Source organism: Cupressus sempervirens, chromosome 5 (genome assembly GCF_028749045.1).
Source record: "Cupressus sempervirens isolate cs-2001-9-10 chromosome 5, ASM2874904v1, whole genome shotgun sequence".
Taxonomy (NCBI): domain Eukaryota; kingdom Viridiplantae; phylum Streptophyta; class Pinopsida; order Cupressales; family Cupressaceae; genus Cupressus; species Cupressus sempervirens.
This window is the reverse complement of record NC_143122.1, coordinates 233,522,435-233,527,410: the sequence shown is the minus strand read 5'-3', so window position 1 is coordinate 233,527,410 and position 4,976 is coordinate 233,522,435. Positions and strand designations below refer to the sequence as shown.

At 37.1% G+C, this 4,976-nt stretch overlaps 1 pseudogene; it reads right to left on the bottom strand.

Moving 5' to 3' along the window:
- Positions 1-337: 337 nt before the first annotated feature.
- LOC149555317 (putative receptor-like protein kinase At1g11050 pseudogene) lies at positions 338-892 on the bottom strand (annotated as a pseudogene).
- Between the last annotated feature and the right edge of the window lie 4,084 nt (positions 893-4,976).

Sequence of the window (4,976 nt, the reverse complement as noted above, 5' to 3'; positions counted from 1 at the left end):
AAGTATATCTAAACATTTTAAAAGATAAAATTAGAAATAATTGTTAAAAAAATACTAACTCATATAAACATTTTAAAACCTTTTTTCATTTATTGACATCTAAATCCTTATTCCTAAATTTCAAGTAAGCAATCAATTTAAGATATAAATACATTCTACATTAAAAATTGTAGATTAGATAAATTTTATAAAATGCATGAATAGTTGACAATTCTTAATTTTTGAACACAAAAATTTCAGCCTAATACCATTCGAGTTCCAGTTCCAAATGAGTAAAACTTCTTTATGAATGGAGACCACAGCAAGAAAAATAAAAAAATAAAGAACACTGCATTTCTTAGCAGCTCACTTCTCTCTCAGAAACAGCAAGGATATCGGCATCTCCGCTGAGATATTTCTATAAAAAACATGACCAGCAAGGAATAAGCAATTCATGTATTGGACCATCATGGGTTACAACCAATGAGCACCGCCTATCTTCCAATGACAGACGAGTTGAAGGAAGGATAATTCTCTATAATACTGGCAAAGGCTTTTCTGGTATTGCGGGAATCACAGCCTCTCCCTCCAACATCTTCACTGCCTCTGCCATGCTCGGCCTTAAAGCTAGATTAACGCGAGTACACAAAATACCCACCTTAACAAATCTCTCCATTGCTTTCACCTCTTCACTCTTGTGCATTCTCCAATCTATCAATTCAACTACTCTACTCATTTCCAGGAGCTTCCATGCCCAATCAGTAATAAGGTATTCAGTCGAACATTCCACAGAGATATCCAGAGCCCTTCTGCCACTCATGATTTCCAACAAGACAAATCCAAAGCTATACACATCACTCCGATCTGTAAGAATTCCATACAGAGCATACTCTGGCGCCAAATACCCACGCATTCCGCTTATTTTTGACACAAGATATGATTCCCCTTCACTTGCCAACCTCACCAGCCAAAAATCAGAAACATGGACATTCTTGTCCTTATCCAGTAGAATGTTAGTGGCCTTTATATCTCTATGATATATCGCTAGCCGAACGCCAGAATGCAGATGACATAACCCCTTTGCAATCCCGATTATAATCTTCTTCCTCTGCTCCTATGTCAGTGTTCTCCCGGTGGCATTTCTAAAAATGTGTTGATCGAGGCTGCCATTGGCGAAGTAGTCATAAACGAGAAACTGCTGGAACCTCACAGAGCCACCAAATTCTGGTGGCGAAGGCTGCTCTAAATCTCTACTTCGTTCAAAAAATCTGCATCATCATCGACACAGCACTTCTTAATTCTCTTCATTGCAATCATCTGACCGTCGGGAAGTTTTGCCTTGTACACCATTCCAAAACTCCCCTACCCGATTAAATTCGTGCAACAAAAATCATTCATGGATTTCTTGATTTGCCCTTCATTGAACCACAGTACACCCATCTTGGGCTTCACGACATTGATCAAAAGGCTTTTCTTCAATAATCTCTTAAAATGCCTCTATTTCATCCTTGCCCTCCACCAGTAACTAAAAATTTGTCTAATGCTCATAGCCATGGTGGTGCCTACATCACCATGATCTTGCAATGGTCGAGAATATAGTTGGCTCAATGATGGGCAAAACAGCTTGTACCAACATCACCATGAACACCTCCATTTTCATCGACATTTTGCACTGAGAATGTTGTTGCTATATTATAGAAGGTAGCTATATAAAGTTGCTACAACTCTTAACCGAGTCCAAAAATGCCCTTTCATGTTTGTAGTATCATCTTGGATGCTCAGAATTATCCCCGATTTTGTTTCAAGTGGAGCATCACGATTAAATAGGACAAGGTTTCGTAGCAATATATTGGAATGTTGGGCTTCTACGGACAAGTGTTCTTCGCTTTTCAAGATGGATCAATGATCGTGTTGACCATATTAATGGATGGTAGCTACCGATTCTATAGAGACAAAATCTGTCGGCGTTGAAATGGTGTTTGGAGTATTATATAGAAAACGGAAGCTTACGTATTTTCTGTTGACCGAGGTTGGAAGATTAGTTGATTGTAAACCAGCGACACCTCCCTCTAGAAAGGACATACATGGAACCAATATTTTATTTTAGATTGAAAGAAATAAAACTATATATTCTATGGCGAATTAAAAGGAGGCAAAACATAATTACTTTTTTTTTTTTATGAATAGTTCTGTTTTATTAATAAATATACTTAGAATACAATTCACAAAAAAGGGGTCAGGGGATACAAGATCACCTCGCAAGAGAGTTCAAGTGGCCTAAGTTAGAACTAAACACATCGCATAAGCCAAAAAAAGAAACTATTCATAATATATATATATATATATATATATATATATATATATATATATATATATATATAAACCTCAGGTTGCCAAAGCAGTGGCAGCCGAGGGGGGAGGATCATCTTTGTCATTAAAACTCCAATCATTTCTAGGATTGGGGGGCAGGTTGGGCATAGACTAGCTGGCATCAGGAGCAACAGCAGTAGGGAGATCAGTGGCAGCCTCCACATCTTTGACCTTAGGCCACAGAGGAGAAATCACCAGCACCAAGCAGGGCCATTTTCCAGCATTATCTCGATGAGCACCAGGAGAAGGAGCTAGGGACCAGCCAGAGCCACCACGAGGTGGGGAGGCAGAGCGGTGCCTCCAGCTACCAGCCACACCACTGGGAAGGCGGTGGCGGGACGCTTGCGAGCACGAAGTGTGCGAGTGGTGGCCTGAGGAGTGGCGCCACTGCTGGTAGCCACAATGTGTTGAGGTGTCAGCCGAGGCATCTGGAGGTACTCAAGCCATAGTGCAAGGGGCATTGCCCCAGTGGTTGAGCAGCTCCTACAAGTGAGCAACTTCTAGGGAAACTTTGTTAGCTTGCACCTGTATCTGCATAATAACATTGTTACAAATACAAGCTTTAGTGTACATTGTTGCAATGTTAACATCCAAAAAGTTGTGTGTGAATAAAATAGCATTTCTATCTTTCCACAATGTAAACAAAATTTCCATCCTAAATGTATGCCAGATCATGGAGTACTTTTTGGGAATTCTAGGGGAATCACCCAGCAAGATCATGTGCCATGAAAATGGTTCGGGCCTAAAGGGCTTGAAAAAATCATGAATCTAATGCTAGTAATTCTGCACACATTTACAAAACCAAAAAATATGTAGAAAGGACTTAGGCTGACTACAGAAGGGGCATCTGGGATTAGGAACCCTTTGGATCCATGCTTGAGTTATAAATCTATTCAATTAATTGGATATGAAAAAAGGAGTAAGTGAATAAAATGCAAATGTAGGATTTGATTTGGACATTTGTGACTAAAAAATGAGGTGAGTCGGTGACTATGTTTCATGAATTCAAAATTTATATGTGAATATGGCTCACTAAGACTTCTTTAGTTAGCTTTTAAGTTTTTCTAATGTGGATTTGATTTTAACTATTTGTGGTTTTTTTTTCATCTTTTTAATGTATACTTAATTTTAATAAAATTTCAATTAGTATATATAACTGAGTGTGAGTTTTTTCAATTGTTTTAGTTTGTCTATTTAAAAATATATAATGTTCTTATTGTCTACTGTTAATTATATAAATGTCTAATTGTTCTTAATTAGTAGTTGCACACTTTTGTACTTTTACAATGATAAGTAGATAGGTGCTTGTTAAAAAAATTATAGGTAGGTGTTTGATAACTTCAAAACATAACTTCATGTACTAAATAAAATTATAAATAATTTTTAATTTAAAAAAGTATTTAACAAAATATTTTAAATAGAGGGAAAATATTATTTATTTATATTCAATTTATAACATATGAATATAATTATTATTTTTAAATCTCCACTAAAACAAATTTGTTATGAAAATCAATTGGAGAAATGAAAATAAAAATATTTAAAAAAATAGCAACCCAATTACATCCTCCCACAAATATCCTATTGCCTAGATGAATTATAAAAACTAAAAATTAATATTTAATAATAAAAAATAGCAATTGTCATCAAACACAATGGTGAGTTTGGAGGGGTCGGTGGAAGGGCAGCATGATGATGCTGGTTCGAATGTGAAAATACCAAGTGGGAAAAATGGTGATGGTGAGCACGATGCTAGATGTCCAAAGGAATTTGTAGGGGCATCATACCTTGCTACAAGCCTTATTACTAATAGTATTATGTTCCTAGAATCTATGGGTGTTTCCTTTGAATCTTCCTTGAAGCATGGTGTTGTGGTGACTCCGCCTGGAGTGTCTGAGATTGCAGTCCCACTTTCCTCAGGTGTTGCTTCTAGTTCTGGCAAGGGGGGTCCTATGGAGCCTTCGAATGTGTGCTATGGGGGCCTTGTGAATGGGACGTTCAAGTGGGAATGAAAAGATTGGGGGAGATCATTTGGGGCCACCTTGAATAAAATACCTTCATGTCTAGTCGAACCTATCAAAGTGGGATGCTAGAATAGGGAGTTCTTGATTTTTATTTCATACTCTCTTTTGGATTCTTCTATTTCAGCTTTGGAGGTGATGCTCATATGTAAGTTTCTTGGATCTAGTCCCAATATTGAGGAATTTCATTCCCATGTTAAAAAGATGGTATCTGCAAGGCCAAAGATTGTAGCTCTTCCCAAGGACTTCTTGTTCTTTGAATCCTTTAATAAAGAGGATTGTAATGAATTTTTTTGTCAAGGTCCCTAGTTGATTGGAAAAATAGCCCTATCTTTTCAAAAATGGGCTTCTAAATGGACCTTTGAGGATAATTTTTTGCCTATGTCCTAGTTTGGGTCAGACTCCCTGGGTTACCATTGGATTTTTGAAATGAAGTAGTTTTTAAAGGTATCGCTGCTTGTTTTGGTCAACTGTTAGTTGTTGATCAGTGTACAACAACTAGATCTAGGTTGGTCTTTGTTTGTATTTGTGTCAATGTTTATAGACTAGAAAACTTTTCGTCTAGTATAATGATTAACTCAAAGTAGGTGCTTCTCAAATAGGAGG